Source organism: Gobio gobio (genome assembly GCF_949357685.1).
Source record: "Gobio gobio genome assembly, chromosome: 21".
Classification (NCBI taxonomy): domain Eukaryota; kingdom Metazoa; phylum Chordata; class Actinopteri; order Cypriniformes; family Gobionidae; genus Gobio; species Gobio gobio.
Window position 1 is genome coordinate 44,609,384 of NC_137117.1, and position 19,620 is coordinate 44,629,003.

The window sequence follows — 19,620 nt, forward strand, 5'->3', positions numbered from 1 at the left end:
GTCCCGCAGCACGGAGTCCATGAGGCCCTGAAACATCTGCGCTGCCCTCTTGAGCCCGAAAGGCATCCTTAGGAATTCGAAAAGGCCAAAGGGTGTGATGACTGCTGTCTTGGGGACATCCTGCGGGTGGACAGGCACCTGGTGGTAACGGCGCACCAGGTCCACTTTTGAAAAAATGGTGGCCCTGGTTAGGTGGGCGGAGAAATCCTGAATGTGCGGCACTGGGTACCGATCGGGGGTGGTGGCGTTGTTCAGGCGACGGAAATCACCACAGGGACGCCAACCGCCATCAGCTTTGTTCATCATGTGCCAAATGGGGGGAAGCCCACGGGCTGTTGGAGTGGCGCACAATGCCGAGGTTCTCCGGCGAACTCCTCCCTGGCGATCGCAAGCTTTCCAGAGTCGAGGTGCCGGGCCCGTGCATAGACCGGGGGGCCAGCCGTGGTGATGTAGTGCTCCACACCATGCTTAGCCACCGCCGATGAAAACCAGGGCGTGGTGATGTCAAGGAACTCAGCCAGCAGGCGTTGATACAGGTCCCCCGTGGCAAGCGTGTTCGACAGACAAAACGCCGCCGTCCCTCCCAGTGTGCAGGGGTACAAAGCAAAAGAGAGAGCGTCGATCAAGAGGCAATTCGTAACATCCACCAACAGTCTGTAAGCGCAGAGGAAATCCACCCCCAGGAGAGATGTAGACACGGCGGCTATTACGAAGTCCCAGCCGAAATGTCGCCCGCCGAAACACTTCCACATACCATGCCCGCCAACTATGGTGTCCACAGGCTTTGCCGGCAGGATGCTGCGCTGAGCCCCCGAATCGACCAGCAGCCGCCGGCCGGACAAGGTGTCAGTGATGTATTACAGCTTGCAGTCATGGCCACAATCCCCACAGAAATATACAAGAAGTTAATAAGAGTTTTTAGAGCTTAGAGATATTTTAATCATGACGGTGGGTGTGGCTTTTGGAGCCATTTGGTCTCTTCTTTTAATCCAGGCAAATGGGAGCTTGAGTCAATTTAAATTCCCTTTGTTATCATGTATTTCCATTTGAAAGAGGTTTCGGTCTGGTCTGAGTTAGTCTGGTCTAAGTTACTTAAAGCGATGTAGCAGTGAGTTCGGGGCGCAATACTATAACAAGATTGACCCGTAACAGAGCAAACACTCTGTGTTATGTAATATTAAGAAAGTCAGGAAATCTTTTAGTCTTTAAGCTATTTTGGAATATTTGATGTTATGTATGAATTATCTTTGAATTGATTATGTAATTGACATTAGACATTTAACTCACTGTTTATAAATTGTAAAAATTTGTATCCCTTCTGAATTACTCATTATTTTACTTCCATACTTTTAGCCAGTATAGATTGTCTCTTGGCCCAGGAAAGATGGTAGAACTCAGTCTGAACTTAAAGGTGGCCAAGAGATTGCTTCCAAAGTATGATTGGTAATGTCAGAAGTGGTCTATTCTGTCAAGTGGATCAAACGTCACAGAACGGAGTATCGCCCTGACTTTTTTATCTGTACATAAGTAGCATGTGACATGTCAGTGTTTTGTAAGATCAAGACTATTCCTGTGAAAGATAAAAATGAGCTGGAACACTGATGAAAACTATATGTTTTGATGACCATCACCATGCATTTACAGTCAGACTGCATCCAGACAGAGTTTTATAAGTAGTGAATGTTAACGGGCTGCGTTATTTTAAACTATTTGGTCTTCAGATGAAATATGGTACAACAGAGTATGCACTGCATATAGTGCCGTATTGCCATTAAATGTAGATGTGATTGTGTTTTTGTTCATGTATGAGTGTTCCCTGAGCCTGACTCTTGTGTTGTAATAATAAAAAATAAACGTTTTAAATGTGACATAGTTGAAGTTGTTTTCTTTGTTTTGAAAACTTGTTTTAAGAGTTCATTTGACATTGTAGAAGAGTAATGTTTTACTGTACGTACACCACAAAGAGAAAAACTGACACTTATTAACCTGTTGCAACACCGAATGGGTTTTAAGAATGTTACTCTGAGTGAGATAATTTTTTTGTGAAATTGTGTGAAATATTAACACTAATAAGAGTTAATTTCCTCTTAGGGAATTTAATTTACCTTTAATTTCCCCTATTTTAATGATTTAAGTGCATGGTCTAAAGCGCATGGCGCAAGTGCACTTAGGGCATGTGTGAATCCATTTTTGCCAGTTTAACATCGGGAAAAATGGTCTTAGTGTTAAACTGTGGTAACACTATTCAATGTTAGCACTGTTACATTTTTACTCAAAATAGAGTTAATGTTACTCTGAAAATTTAACACTAGGACAAGAGTGAATTTATGAGTGGGACCAAATACACTTGGATCCAGTGTTAAATTAAACTCTTATAGAGCTAATTTTACACTGCAAAATTTACTGTGTATTGGATGAGGACTTTGATTCCCAGATGGACATAGAAAGATCTGTTGATGCTGACCATGGGGTTAGGGCTGACTACAGACTTTCAGATGATAGTGTTCAAAGACATTTGACTAAGCACTCACTTGATGTTACACAGGAAAGTACGGATGTGGGAGTTCACATCCAATTCACATGACTTGTCACCTGACCCTATTGCTACCATACCCCCTCTCCACTTCCTCAGAACAAGGTCTGGGTTGAGAGAAGAGTACCTAGAATTACTTCTGACTGGACGGTGAATAAGTGGACAAACCCCTACCATTACACAACAATTTGACTAATGGTTTGCTGTGCGGTCATACTTTTCTTTAGTGTTACTGAACTAATGTATGCTGTGCTAACATGTATTCCTCTGCCCTGGTAGCTTTTCAACTCAGTCATGTATGAGTGGTTGTTAAGTAGAGTTGTTTCCCTTGATGTGTTGGAGCCTTTTTTGGGCCGGGGTGAAATCTGTAACAAGTGGAATAAGATGTGGCCCCTTTAAGAGCAGAGCACTGCGTTCTAAAATCCATCAGATGAAGGTATCTCAGGAGACAGGAAGTGAAGCGAACATTAGATTCGGACATGCCTTCCTACCTTGAAATGTGTCCTCCGAAGGCAGGATTTTCCAGGTTTTGGACACAGCCCACGTGTCTTGGCGCGCACCCACGGAAGAGAGGGGTGGGGTGAGCAGTAGCTCATTAGCATTCAAAGAGACATGCACCAAAACATGTTGCTGTGAACAGAGCTGGTTTTTACATGGTAAAAAGGGTGTTGTTTTACACAACCGCTGAGGAATTTTAACCAAAGTATGTTACAGACATGTTAGTAATACCCTAAAAAGAAAACAACTTATGAAAAATGGGCATCCAGTTTCAACTTTAAGGCATGCAAAGTGCCTCTTGAGAACTCCATTTAAGCCCTCAATTGCACATCTTGTTTTGCAATGAGAAGTGTAGAAGCATGCCTGCTCAGGAGGTGTGTTTGCTCAAAGAAAAAGGGTCATCACCCATGGTAGGAGTATATAGGCACTGTCTCCTGAAATCAAGTTTAGTTATTAAACGTAATTTCGGGAGGGGTACGCCCATCTAATCTTCCAATTAATACCAAGGTATAAAACCAACAGCTTACCTCTTCCCGTTGTTAGTTCTTGCAGCATTTAGCCCGCCCAAATCCGCATCATGACTGACTTCCAGGAAATCGACGAAGTAGACGAAAGACGAACTTTCTAATGTGCCAGAAACACCTGCTCGATTTTCTCCAAACAGTTTGGATCCTCCTTCGCTGCACATTTCACCTGTTGATCGCCCAGGTCGCCGGTCTCTCCGCTCCACCAGAAGCCAGCACAAAACATTTAGCTCAAGAAGACCTCTCTCTTCTCCTCCATCTAGATCATCACGGGGCTCGGTCGATCCTCGCTGTGATGCATCGAGGCCTTCATCATCATCAACATCATCATCTTCTTCAGCAGCAAGCCCTTCCGTACCTCCTGTTGAGAAATGGTCCGTCAACGCGCTCAGGCAAGTGTTATACAACGCGGGTATCCATTTCTCCCGGCGGAATTCAAAAGCGCAACTTCACGATCTGCTCGTGCGCTCTCACCACAACTCTCAGCGTCCTCCCAGCACCACGCAAGCATCTAGCAACTGCAACAACAGAAGACCAGCACTGCACGATCCATACGGTTCGCCTCCAACCCGCCTCAGTTTCAGCCATTAGTTCCGCAGCTGCTTGCAATAGTTCCACGGCCTCTCCGACAGTGACTGTTACCTTTCCTCCTCCCACAGGTGAGTCTCTCACAGCTTCTTCTGTCCACGCTTCCAATATTTCTGTTCCTCCTGGCTTTAATTCTCAGTTAAATCCATCTAGCCATGGAATAAATCAAAATTTGAGACTACCTGTGCAAATGCCACCCCGTTCCCCTACCCCTCCTCTTCCATTCCTTTCTCCTCTGCTATCGGAGCAGATCGACCCAAGCATGAGGCTGTCTCCGCAAAGCGTGTCTCCAAGCGTGGGGTTGCCTCCCCAAGCCATCTCTTCTCTAACCTTATTCCATCCAGCTACTGCTTCCTCAACAGTTCCTCGCTTCCCAACATATACACTCTCAACTGCATCTGCTCTTCCAGTTCCTCCAAACGCCATTACTATGGATCCACCATCTGTCTCCACCCATCTACTTCCCAGATTTTAGCAGAAATTCAGAGCATTAGCCCCGGAGGCAGACCCAGTTCCAACTCCAGTTCTTCCCTATTCAGAATTGATATTCCAGTAACTCACCCACTCAAACACCTCCAAACCTAATCTCTGGATTCAATATTTCAAGCCGTCTCACCCAGAACACTGCAATCCTACTGGACAGCTTGGAGAGCTTTCAAACAATTTAATTCCTCCTACAACCAGTTTTTTCCCAACTTTTCCCTCCCTTCAATTTCTTCATTCATCTCATATCTCAACCAGATTAAGTCCATCCAACCCAGTACCATCAAAGTCTATCTCAGCGGCATTCAATTTGTCTTTAAACTAATCTATGGCCATCCATATCCTGCCATAATAATCCCTCAGATCACACTCCTAATCAAATAATTCAAAAAACCAACCCCACTCATCCCGATTCCAGACAACCTCTAACCATTAATCTTTTAGCTAAATTTCTGACCTTCCTCCATTCCGGTCACATGCCCCCCGATATAGCAAGAACTCTGGATGCTATGTTTACCCTGGCTTTTTTTTTTTGATTCCTCAGAGTTTCTGAATTCACAACAAATTCTAAATTCAACCCAGCCATCCATCCAACCTTCTCCGACCACCAAGTTTTAGACAAGGACACCATGCGTTTCCTCATCAAACGCAGCAAAACTGATCAATTTAAAAACGGCCATTTCATACATATCTTCAATCTTCCGTATTCCGCCTTGTATTCATCTCATTCCTTCCGCATTGGAGCAGCCACCCACCGCAGCCAAAAAAGGACTGCTTTAATTAAACTACTGGGTCAGTGGTCCTCAGACACCTTTCAGTCTTACATTCGTTCCGACCTCAGCCTCATCAAACAAGCCCATCTAACTCTCACTTCTCTTTAAGATAGCTGCCCCACGAAACTCTATCCAACGCCTGGAAACCTTGCTTAATTTGATACTGCTGCTGCAGTGCTCCACCAATTTGATACTGCTGCTGCAGTGCTCCACCAATTTGATACTGCTGCTGCAGTGCTCCACCAATTTGATACTGCTGCTGCAGTGCTCCGCCAATTTGATACTGCTGCTGCAGTGCTCCGCCAATTTGATACTGCCGCTGCAGTGCTTCGCCAATTTGATACTGCTGCTGCAGTGCTTCGCCAATTTGATACTGCTGCTGCAGTGCTTCGCCAATTTGATACTGCTGCTGCAGTGCTCCTCCAATTTGATACTGCTGCTGCAGTGCTCCTCCAATTTGATACTGCTGCTGCAGTGCTCCACCAATTTGATACTGCTGCTGCAGTGCTTCGCCAATTTGATACTGCTGCTGCAGTGCTCCTCCAATTTGATACTGCTGCTGCAGTGCTCCACCAATTTGAAACTGCTGCTGCAGTGCTTCGCCAATTTGATACTGCTGCTGCAGTGCTTCGCCAATTTGATACTGCTGCTGCAGTGCTCCTCCAATTTGATACTGCTGCTGCAGTGCTCCACCAATTTGATACTGCCGCTGCAGTGCTCCGCCAATTTGATACTGCTGCTGCAGTGCTTCGCCAATTTGATACTGCCGCTGCAGTGCTCCACCAATTTGATACTGCTGCTGCAGTGCTTCGCCAATTTGATACTGCCGCTGCAGTGCTCCGCCAATTTGATACTGCTGCTGCAGTGCTCCACCAATTTGATACTGCTGCTGCAGTGCTCCACCAATTTGATACTGCCGCTGCAGTGCTCCGCCAATTTGATACTGCTGCTGCAGTGCTTCGCCAATTTGATACTGCCGCTGCAGTGCTCCACCAATTTGATACTGCTGCTGCAGTGCTTCGCCAATTTGATACTGCCGCTGCAGTGCTCCGCCAATTTGATACTGCTGCTGCAGTGCTCCACCAATTTGATACTGCTGCTGCAGTGCTCCACCAATTTGATACTGCTGCTGCAGTGCTCCTCCAATTTGATACTGCTGCTGCAGTGCTCCACCAATTTGATACTGCTGCTGCAGTGCTCCACCAATTTGATACTGCTGCTGCAGTGCTCCGCCAATTTTATACTGCCGCTGCAGTGCTCCGCCAATTTGATACTGCTGCTGCAGTGCTCCGCCAATTTGATACTGCCGCTGCAGTGCTCCGCCAATTTGATACTGCTGCTGCAGTGCTCCGCCAATTTGATACTGCTGCTGCAGTGCTCCACCAATTTGATACTGCTGCTGCAGTGCTCCGCCAATTTGATACTGCTGCTGCAGTGCTCCACCAATTTGATACTGCTGCTGCAGTGCTCCACCAATTTGATACTGCTGCTGCAGTGCTCCACCAATTTGATACTGCTGCTTGAGTGCTCCACCAATTTGATACTGCTGCTGCAGTGCTCCACCAATTTGATACTGCTGCTGCAGTGCTCCACCAATTTGATACTGCTGATGCAGTGCTCCACCAATTTGATACTGCTGCTGCAGTGCTCCACCAATTTGATACTGCTGCTGCAGTGCTCCACCAATTTGATACTGCTGCTTGAGTGCTCCACCAATTTGATACTACTGCTGCAGTGCTCCACCAATTTGATACTGCTGCTGCAGTGCTCCACCAATTTGATACTGCTGCTTGAGTTCTCCACCAATTTGATACTGCTGCTGCAGTGCTCCACCAATTTGATACTGCTGCTGCAGTGCTCCAACAATTTGATACTGCTGCTGCAGTGCTCCGCCAATTTGATACTGCTGCTGCAGTGCTCCACCAATTTGATACTGCCGCTGCAGTGCTTCACCAATTTGATACTGCTGCTGCAGTGCTCCGCCAATTTGATACTGCTGCTGCAGTGCTCCACCAATTTGATACTGCTGCTGCAGTGCTTCGCCAATTTGATACTGCTGCTGCAGTGCTTCGCCAATTTGATACTGCCGCTGCAGTGCTTCACCAATTTGATACTGCTGCTGCAGTGCTTCGCCAATTTGATACTGCTGCTGCAGTGCTCCACCAATTTGATACTGCTGCTGCAGTGCTCCACCAATTTGATACTGCTGCTTGAGTGCTCCACCAATTTGATACTGCTGCTGCAGTGCTCCACCAATTTGATACTGCTGCTGCAGTGCTCCACCAATTTGATACTGCTGCTGCAGTGCTCCGCCAATTTGATACTGCTGCTGCAGTGCTCCACCAATTTGATACTGCTGCTGCAGTGCTCCGCCAATTTGATTTGATACTGCTGCTGCAGTGCTTCGCCAATTTGATACTGCTGCTGCAGTGCTCCACCAATTTGATACTGAAGAATTTGAGGATTTTTATTTCACATTTGAAGAATGTGGGTCAGTTTAAATGCTCAAGACAAACAAGAGACTCAAGAACAACCATCACAAAACACACACACAGCCATGGATCATCAGGGAACGACACACAGGATTAAGAGTCAAGGGTTCATAAACGTTTGAATAAATTCAGCTTTTTTTTTGTCTTGTTGACAATAGGTAAACATTTTTTGTATGTAAAATATCTTATTTAAGACAGCACTAAATAAAAAATAACCTCTAAGATCCTCTTATTTTGTTAAAATGATTCACATTTTCACAGATTCTGCAAGTGGTTCACAAACTTTTTCTTGGAAATGTATGTTGCTTTAGTTCAGCTGGAAATTTCCTGTCCAAGTCCTGAAGACCCTGATTTTGGTTATAGGGTCTTTTCATTTTCTTATTAAGTCCTGGTGCCCTCTAGGACATATAATAAAATATTCATTTTAAAAATTCGCTTTAGTTTGTTATACTTTTAATTATGTACAAAAAAAAAACACACACACACACACACACACACTTTTTTTCCCTATGGGTCTCAGGAGGATATCACCTTTCTAATGGCAGAGTATTTATGACCTTTTGAGTGCTAATGGTTGACTCTCATAGTGTCACAGCGTATAAAGTCTCAAGATTATTATGCCACAGGCTTAGGGAGTAGCTGCAGATAGGGTACAGACTGACCAAAGATATGCAAGTGGAAATCTGAAGAATGATGATATGCAGAAGAAATGTGTAAATTAATAAAAAAAACTGCTTTGAATGAACTGCAAGCTCTTAAACTTTATGAAAGGTTGCTTTCTTCCCATATATGATTAATAAATGCACAATGATTTTTGTTGACAACAATTTTGCTACAACAAATGATTAATGCACCCCAAAAAGCATGAAAAGTAAAACTGTTGTTGTATGACTGTCGTTCAGGCACGTGCAGAGGGGGGGGCTTTGGGTGCTCGAGCCCCTGCCCTTTTTCAAAATGAATCAAAAGTGCCCCTCTCAGACAAATATCAATGATAATATCGTGGTCAATAAAACTAAATAAATGTGATTATTATAACATGACAATGTATACAATAGTAACGAACAGCTCAAAAGTCGGACAATTTCTGTTGAGGCGTTGCCATAACGCGTTGCTTTGGGTTGCGTGCGTTTTGATTGACAGCTGATCTGAGTGTGTGGCTTTACGGGAAAAAAGTAAACCAATATATATATTTTTTCATCCATAATCAGAGCTAATGTGTTGATTTAATTACAAATCTATATATTATATATTTTAAAGTATTACACAATTCACCAATGCCCGTTTGTCATGTGTATACACCAACCAATCGTGATCTGGCAAAGCAAGTTCAAATTCCATTGGGCGATGTGAAGCGGTAATTTTCTGTTCTTATTCATAAATCGGTTGAAAATTACATGGACAGACGAACTAACGTTTGTGGAACGATTTCCTGCGGTTTGTCTCATTTTATAAATTGCATCACTGACAAAATGGATTTTAACTGACAACAAACAAATCTGCACAAAACCACAGCAGCAAACGTCGCATTAATGGTAAGTAGTGTTAAATTCACTTGTATTTATGTATATTGATACACCGTTTACTATTTCATGAAACTATCAAAGTTAACAAAACCCAAGTGCCAGCGGCTCCTACAGGCCTATTATGTGAAGTGTAGGCTGGAGACATGGTGACGTGAAAGGACTTTATTAGGCCTACATTACCAGTTTTAAGTCTCATGTCATCAAGCCTGCATTTATTTGATAAAAAACAGCAATATTGTGAAATATTATTAAAATAATGGTTTTCTATTTTTAAATAATTTAAAATATAATTTATTCCTGTGATCACAGCTGGATTTTCAGCATCATTGCTCCACTCTTCAGTGTCACATGATCATTCAGAAATCATTCTAATATGAGGATTTAATGTCAATGATGGAAACTGTGATACTCTTTTCAAGATTGTTGGATTAATAAAAAGTTAAAAAGAACATTGTAATAATATTTCACAATATTAGGCTACTGTTTTTTCTGTATTTTTGATTAAATAAATGCAGGCTTGATGAGCATAAGGATATATATATATATATATTGCCCCTTTTTTACATTTGAGCCCCTGCCCCTGAAGAACTCTCTGCACGGCCCTGCTGTCGTTCTTACATAGAATACAAAATAAGAAGTTTAGAAGAATGTCTGTGCTTCTGTCTTTACCCATACATACTGTATTTACTGTATTTACCCGTTTCCACCTAAATTACCCGGAACAATTTGTACCAGGAACTTTAAGAATGTTTGTAATAAAACAGATAGAGCAACCATTGACTACCATAGTATTTTTTCCCTGGTAGTCAATGGTTGCTCTATCTGTTTTATTACAAACATTCTTCAAAATATCTTCTTTTGTGTTCAGCAGAACAAAAAAACTCATACAGGTTTGGAACAACTTGAGGGTGAGTAAATGATGACAGAATTTAAATTTTTGGGTGAACTATCCCTTTAATATCCTAATGATTTTTGGCATAAAAGAAAAAATTATAATTTTGACCCATACAATGTATTGTTGGCTATTGCCACAAATATACCCGTGAGACGCAGGACTGGATTTGTGCTCCAAGGTCACATCTTACACTCACTGCCTTCTTTTCCATTCATCAGTGATGTGGCTCTGCAGTTACTTTTTCATACTATCCTAACTGCTGTACTATAGTAACTACAGTATTATGTAAGACCAAAAACACGCTCTTTGTGATCATCCCACTAAACCTGACACTCAGAAGTCAAAGAAAACTGTTAAATGTTAAGACAGATAAAGTCAAAATAAAGTGCTTCTTAAAGCTACACTGTGTGATATTTTCCCCCATCTAGTGGTGAAAAGGTATATGACCATCCAGTGAATTTTCGTTTCTGTTCCTCTCAATTCCGATTTCGTTTCAACTCCTACGGTGGCCGATTTAGTCCAAGATTAACATGGCTTCCAGTTCTACCTCGTCCACATTCGACACGGTGCCTGTGGGATATTTTCTGTGCGCAGTGGGATGGTTGGAACTCAACTGGCCTAATTATTCGGCTAGAAAGAACTTCAGCTAATCCAGACTGAACTTTGATGATAGTAATGTTTATTCAGTCATCCAATTGCAAGGCATAAACAGGTTTGCGTGGATATGTACATAAATGTGGTTTCTGTGATAGAACAAATAAGGATGGTAAATATACACACACAGTTAAGAACTGTATAACTATACTTATAAGTAACATTTGTATAATGTAACAGTAAACCAGAGCTTATTGTACCATATATAGGCGCTAAATGCAGCTGCATTAAAAGGAGCGGAGCTGCCGCTGCTAACAAGCGGTGTCCGGTTACAAAAGTGTGTGCGCCGCTTTAACGTTAGCACTGCAGTGCGCTCTGTATAACAATTGTTAATATGCCGATCAGACCTGATACATATTTCCATCAACATATATTACAAGCAAATATTTTCTATAAACGAATAAACATTGTTGATAACAAAATAACTGAATGATTATTCAAATAGGTGAGCATTATGCTATTGTATGTTGACACAAAAATACTTCTGAGGTGACATCAACTGAATTACGCGATGACACACTCTGAAACACATCTACAATGACAATAACTATTATTACTTACGGAGTTATTAACGCACAGAAATACCACACAAGGAAAAACAGACTTTTGAGGAATAAACAAGCCAGGAAAACTCCATATAACTCTGTTACTGGACGCTGCTGAGATGAAAACGCGAAAGGCGAAGCTTGAATTTACGGGTATGTCCCTCTTTGGCTAATGTACTTTCAAGATGGAGGGGCAACATGGCGACCACCGTTAGATCCCATTACCTTATGTATTTTCAATGGCATATTATAAACTTACGAGAATACTTTATTACTTGAAAGAAGTAAATATACATTTATGAGCACATATATTTTTGAAAGAACTACGTGTTTTTAGCTAAGAATAGACTTAAAAAAGTTACACAGTGTAGCTTTAAGGTGAATGTAGAAAACGGCACAGCGTTTAAAGGTGATTTCTGATTATTGACATCACAGAGTTTATCAGTATTTTGGTGCTGATGTGCAAATGGTTTACGGGTAAAAGGACGAATGCCGTTGCTTGTGACAACACCAAATTTGTGTATTTACCAGAAAAGTCAGTCTGTTAATTTTACAGTAATTTACCAGGATACTGTGTGAAAGGGGTTAATGAAAGTAGAAGGGGACCAAAGCTCCAAACAAAACAAAAAAGCTCCATCATTAAAGTATGAAGCCTTATGATAGCTTTGTGTGATCATTCATTATTATTAGTCATTATTCACTGAAAATCTTGCTTGACATCTGGTCATGATTCACTCTTATTCCCAGATAGCAACATTGTGTCGGCCCAGATCCGGCCCAAATCTGGCACTTGTGGCATACTGATCTGGCCCACATGCTGCGTGGAATGACGGCCCTTGAGTGGACCGCTCCTGTTTGCCAGATCTGGGCCACAAGCAGGCCAGAGCAATGCCACATGTCAGCCAAAAGCAAAGAAATAAACCAGAACTGGACCTTATCTGGGCCACAAAATCTTTGATGGAGTCATCTCAGCCTTAATAAACCTGTTAACAAGCAGAATCACTGAAGAGAGAAGAGAACAGAAAAAGATACAAGCAGAAAGACAAGAACTACAACTGACTTCAGCCACAGCTTTAGATGAAATCAACTGAAGATAAAAGAAGACATTAAATCTCTGAAGATCTCAGCAGAGGAGGATTAAACAACTCCACAAACAGCATTACCAGCTTCACACATTACTAACCAGACTGACTTTATTTCTGTTATACGACTACAGAAGCTCTTATTGAGAATTAACAGAAGTGTAACTCTAATGTGTTTCATCTGAAGTCACCATGACAGTGATCAGTGTTTCCATTAGTCGGGCTCTTTACTCTTATTAAGTGTCTTTCTCTTTTGGCTTCTGCAAATGTGTGTTGGTAAAACACATTTGACGTAGTAATTAGTAGTAATTTCTTACAGTGGCATGGGTAAAGACAATTTTATAATGTGAATTTACAGTAAATTGCTGTGATGTCAGCATCATTCTGCTGTTGATTCACAAACATTCATAAGAAAATGACACTGTAAATTTCTGAGTACGATAATTTATTGTAAAATAATACTCTTTCAACTTCACTAAAACAATATTTCAACTCCAGAATCTTAGATGTATTTCACATATTAACCAGCATTTCACAAAGAGCATTCTGGGTTGAGTGAGCGGCCCTGAGAGGACCGAGCGAAATATTACCACTCACATGCTCTAATGTGAACTATTCCTTCAAGTAGTTCCATGATCTTACTCACAAATCATTAGGAAGATAAGTTTTGTCAGGCTAGTCACTGGATTGTGTAAGATGTCCCGTACATACATACAGTTTCGCATACATCAGCACATGTGAATCTACATAAAAACAACATTGTAGACTTTGAAAGATACATGCATCCTCACGCACCAAACACACACACACACATATGAGAAGGAAGTTTAGGACAGGTCATCACTGGAGGCACAGTGAATCAGAGCTGTGATGTAGTGAGATGCATTCTCTTCCTGTCTGTCAGTGTGTTTTACATCTTCGCTCTCTGATGGGGGGATGACAGTGCTCGGACCACCCATCCTCCATCCCTGCTGACGTCAGCCCTCATCTGAGTCAGGGAACAAACCAACAGTCTCTCCTCGTGGATGAAAGATACACACTATTCTATACCTATTTGTATTGGTTTTGCTCTCATTGTTAATTATAATTTGAAACCTATTATTTGTTACCACATCATTTATTAGATTAAAGGGTTAGTTCACCCAAAAATGAAAATTCTGTCATTAATTCCTCACCCTCATGTGGTTGGACACCCGTCAGGCCTCCGTTCATCTTCAGACACAAATGAAGATATTTTAGTGTAAAGCTGATGCTGAGAAAGGCTTCAGATAGGCCTCCATTGGCATTCAGTACATTTACACTCACAAGACCCATAAAAGGCACTAAAAACGTCGTTACAAAGTCCATCTCACCACAGTGACTCTACAATAATTTTACGATGCGACCACAATAGTTTTTGTGCGCAAAAAAAATCAAAATAACACCTTTATCCAGCTTGTTATTGTCTTCCGTGTGTGTCTCCACGACGCATGCGCGAGAATATGACGTAGCGCCAGCGTTCGGGAATCCATGAAATGCACACTTTAGTCTCATTTTGAGCACTACTCCGAGACCTAAAGCACGATCAATGTAGAATTCATCAGCTTAGATACGCGCGTCTTCCTCTGCTGGTAAACAAATCTCTTCTGGGTCATGTGTCCGAACGCCGGATCTGCGTCATATTCTCGCGCATGCGTCGTGGAGACACACACGGAAGACAAGAACAAGTTGGATAAAGGTGTTATTTGATTTTTTTTTGCGCACAAAAACTATTGTGGTCGCATCGTAAAATTATTGTAGAGTCACTGTGGTGAGATGGACTTTGTAACGACGTTTTTAGTGCCTTTTATGGGTCTTGTGAGTGTAAATGTACTGAATGCCAATGGAGGCCTATCTGAAGCCTTTCTCAGCATCAGCTTTACACTAAAATATCTTCATTTGTGTCTGAAGATGAACGGAGGTCTGACGGGTGTCCAACCACATGAGGGTGAGGAATTAATGACAGAATTTTCATTTTTGGGTGAACTAACCCTTTAAGTATGTAAAATTCGAAATTTAACCTCTGTCCTACACCCAGCAATTATTTCGGTATATACCTCCTCTACCTCAACTCCACCTTCACATCTAATTATTCTTACATTTGTCCAGGTCTTCCCTTTTGAACTCGGGTTGACTCAAGTCTCAAGCTTGAGTCCTCCATCATGGACAGTGCACTGAGCAAAATATCCATTCAAGGATAATATATGCATGCAAACTTCTGAAATATATTGTATACAGATTGAAACTCTGGGATTCAAAAGGTAAACCTTGGCCCAGTTGTTCAAAAAGTTTAATCTGGATCAGAATTCTCTAGATTTGGAAATACCGACTTGTTGGGGTCCCCTTGAAACATTTCCATTATGGCCTATGCTATTTGCAGCGCATTCTTGTAGTTGCATTGTGTTTTCGTCAGTTGCTGCGCATTAAGCTCTCTCAGCCACCGCAGCTTAAAAAAAGAGTGTGGGGGGGGGGGGGGGGTCAAAGGTATTCCAATCTTACTAAAGTTTTGAACACCATGTCGATTCAAAATCTGAATTTGAAACAAAATGTGATCCAAATCAAAACCAAGATTGAATTTTGTGATCTAATCAGATTTCAGAATTTGTTTTTCCTTTTGAACAACCCCTTTTCAATTCCATTTGACACAATCCGGCCATATTAATTTTGAACAACTGCCCTGGAAGTAAAGTTTTAGGATTTTATAAATACAGTAAATAAAAAAATGGCCAAAAATTCTCCAAAGTTCAGTCAGGAAACTCTGTGATATGTAATAAATCACGTTGTATACTTCCTGACTAAACTTTTATTTAGAAACCATTTAGCTTTTTTTGTATAAAAAAATCCTATATACTGTACATATTTGTATAAAAAAATTGGTAAGTAAGTAGCCAGGGTAGGGTTGCACCAGCCATTCTTAAATTCTTTCTCAAATTGGAATGTAAAGTCCACACTAGAGGCTTAGTTACTACTAGATAGTTTGTAACTAAATCTGTACTTTTTTTCTGTTGCACCATTTGTTCTTGAGGCAGAACGTAGCTAATGCATGGTAATGAGTAGTCGCATAATATGACGTTTACCCTCAATGATCTAATATCAGCCTTCAAATACATTAGCAGAAGTTGTGTTGAAATGCTGTGAATTTCAGTTTATCCTTCACTCTAACTACTTTTGCTTCACCTAACTAACGGTAAAGCAAGTTTTCATTAAATACGATACTTAATTATAAAGTGATTTTATAAATAACATTCAGAAACTGTATTTGAAACTAAATTAATAAGGATCAATGAATAAATACTGAAACAAAAAAACCCATAAGAAATTACATTGACAATGAAGGGCAAAAATAATAATAGTAATAACAATAATAGGCTAATAATAATAGGCTAATAATAGGGAAAAAATATTTAAAAATAGCAAAAGGGAAAATATATACAATATTTACATAAGAAATGAAAAACGAAATAATAAACCCACAGGAGAAAAAGGATGCAAATGGAACTAAAGAAAAGAAAAGACCAAAACAAAACCCCACACAAACTCAATTTCAAAGTCTAACCTATTTAATGAAAAGAAAAATGAGAAATGCACCAATTATTATGAGCAAGATAAAGAACAAAATAGGCCTAATGTTGATTCATGGGTTTATGTGCCAAATTATTACATGTAAACTGTTTTATAGATTGAGAGAAATCATTCTCCTCATGTTGTGTTGTGTCTTTCCAGACTCCAGTGACCGAAACAGAGTGGAGAGAGGTGGCCAAAGGATTTGAGGAAAGGTGGCAATTCCCACATCGTCTTGGGGCAATAGATTGGAAACATATCACCATCACCCCCCTGGGAACAGTGGGACGAACTTCAGGAACTACAAGTCCCGTTTTTCGATCTTGTTGATGGCATTTGCCGATTCCCAGTACAAATGTACGCTAATGTTGGCTGATGGGGGCCTCTTTGCCCACTCTGATCTCCACGAGGCAATGGACAAAAAGATTTTAAATGTTCCTCCAGCTGAACAACTGGCAGGAACGGATATTGACATGCCTTAAATGTTCTTTGCAGATGAGGGATACCCTCTCCGCACAGATTTAACGAAGCCATATCCATCTAGACACCTTGATCACGACGAGTGCATTTACAACTACAGGTTTTCACGAGCAAGACATGTGATTGAAAATGCCTTTAAAATACTGGCCAACCGATGGCGAGTATTCCTCTCTTCCATCCATCTGGATACAGTGGCAGTGACCAAGATTACCCTGGCTGCCCTTGCCCTTCACAATTACATGCGAGAACATGCCCCAGACACGCACATCCCTCAAGCACTTACTGATACAGAAGATACAGAACACCACATCATCCGTGGTGGGTGGAGGAATGACACACCTCTCCAACTGTGTGTAGCTTGATGATGGATGGGGCTGTTGGTAAGGAGAAACCTGAAAGAGAGGCTGACATGGAGCTGCATGCTCCACAAAGTGGGAATATGTAGACTGAGAAGGCCAGGGGGGATATGGTACTTGTTGGTATCTTGTGCTCTATATATAATATTCGCATTATCGCTCGTCTAGTTTGCATTTTCTCTGCAATATGTTTAATAAAACGCTGAAACTTTTTTGCCAAAAATGTCGTCAAAATCTTCAGAGTTGCCAAAGACACCACTACCAACTTGCTTAAGGATGTCCACCTTTTCCCTCTCCAACTTCCCCTCCTCTCTCAGCTTTGGCTTTTGACGCTGCTTGTGCCAGATTGTGGAGCTTCTTGGTTGTGATGTATCATGTGATGCAGCTGTATCCGATTCCTCTAATTCATCATTCCCCAGCACTTGGTCATCTCCGCTGTCCTTTATTTCATCCACCTAGATGCAGAACAAAGAGGAACAATGGGAAAATTACTATTGTAACCACAAAATATAGTGAATATAATCTTCAGCAAGACTAGTAAAATGTTCTCTGTGCATGTCCTCTCTCACTAATACGCATGCATCTCAAACTAAATACTACAATTACACAATATTTGTGGGCTCTTTTATCCCACCTCCACTTGGTTTGGGGTGTAACAATTTGGAAAACTTTGTGCGCAGCAATGATGCACGTGTTTGTACTTCCAAAGCTGCAAAACAATGTAAATTATTAATTTCCAGTAAAGGAAAGAAAGTGAAACTTTGCCATTTTTGCTTTGTGGTAGGCGCATTATTTGCTGAAAGGGGCCACAGACACCAGGGAATACCGTTTCCATGAAAAGGCACTGTCTGCAATAATGCTGAGATAGGTGATACAAAGTAACATCCACATGGATGGCAGAACCCAAGGTTTCCCAGCAGAACAAGTCAAGTCAAGTCAACTTTATTTAAATAGCGCTTTTAACAATGCAGATTGTTTCAAAGCAGCTTCACAGTGTTAAACAGGAAAATAATGCAACAGAATTTTATTCAGCCGTATAGCCATTCTGGAGAAAACGGTGATGTCATCAGTTAATTTCAATTATCATACAGTGACAATGTGGGCATTAGAACAGTAATTTTGTTTATATTGTTGATTTAGTTTAATAATTAGATTTATTTGGATATTTAGTTGAAAAAATGTAGTGTGCCCAACTGAGCAAGCCAAGCCAGAGGCGACAGTGCCAAGGAAACCAAAACCCCATCAGGAGCCTAATGGAGAAAAATAAACCTTGGGAGAAACCAGGCTCAGTTCTCCTCTGGCCAATTAACAAACAGCGTATGATTATTATTCTGGCAACTTTACAGGTCAGAGGTCATAATAGATTGGAATAATCAGAATATCGGAGTCATCATGCCGGAGACGGGTTTATTGAGGATGACATATTGATGAAACAATTATTAAAGTGCAATATTCGAAAGATCGGAGGCATCACACCGGAGACGGGTTTATTGAGGATGCCGTGTCGATGAGGCAGTTGCAGGAGGAGACTAATTGACACGGTCTCTGCAGACACTTCAGGGTCATGTGTTGGTCTTCTCTGGGCGCAGGTCCACCATCTGATCTGGATACGGCCTGGATCCGGCTGACTGCAGTAAACCTCGGGATAAAACAGAGAGACTATCATTAGCGTAGATGCCATTCTTCTGATGATGTCACGAGTACATGAGGTGTAAACAATAATTTAATTGAAAAAGTGTTTTATGTGTATGCCACAGTAAAGAGATGTGTTTTTAGTCTAGATTTAAACTGACAGAGTGTGTCTGCTTCCCGTACAATGTTAGGAAGACCCGAGTTTAGGTGCTATTTAGGAAAAGGATCGACTGCCTGCAGTTGATTTGGATATTCTCGGTATGATCAACTGGCCAGAGTTTAGAGAGCGCAGTAGACGTGATGGAGTATAATATGTTAAGAGCTCGCTCAAGTATTAGGGAGCTAAACCATTTAGTGCTTTGTAAGTAATAAGTAAGATTTTAAAATGTATGCAATGTTTAATAGGGAGCCAGTGCAGTGTTGACAGAACTGGGTTAATATGGTCATACTTCCTGGTTCTAGTAAGAACTCGAGCTGCTGCGTTTTGGACCAGCTGGACTTTGTTTATTAAGCGAGCAGGGCAACCACCCAGTAGAGCATTACAATAATCTAACCTTGAGGTCATGAACGCATTAACTAACTGTTCAGCATTTTGAATTGAGAGCATTTGCCATGATTTAGATATATTTTACAGATGCTAGAAACGTGGCTTTCAAATGAAAGATTGGTATCAAAGAGCACACCCAGGTTCCTCACTGATGACGAGGACTTGACAGAGCAGCCATCAAGTGTTAGACAGTATTCTAGGTTTTTTGTCCAATAATTAAAAATTAATTTTTTTCTGAATTGAATTGCAGGAAATTACTGGTCATCCAATGTTTTATATCAGCTATGCATTTCGTTAACCTTGTGAATTGGTAAGTTTCTTCAGGGCGTGAAGAAATATAGAGCTGATTATCGTCAGCATAACAATGAAAACTAACGCCATGCTTCCTAATGATATCTCCCAGTGGTAGCATGTACAGGGTGAAGAGTAGCGGTCC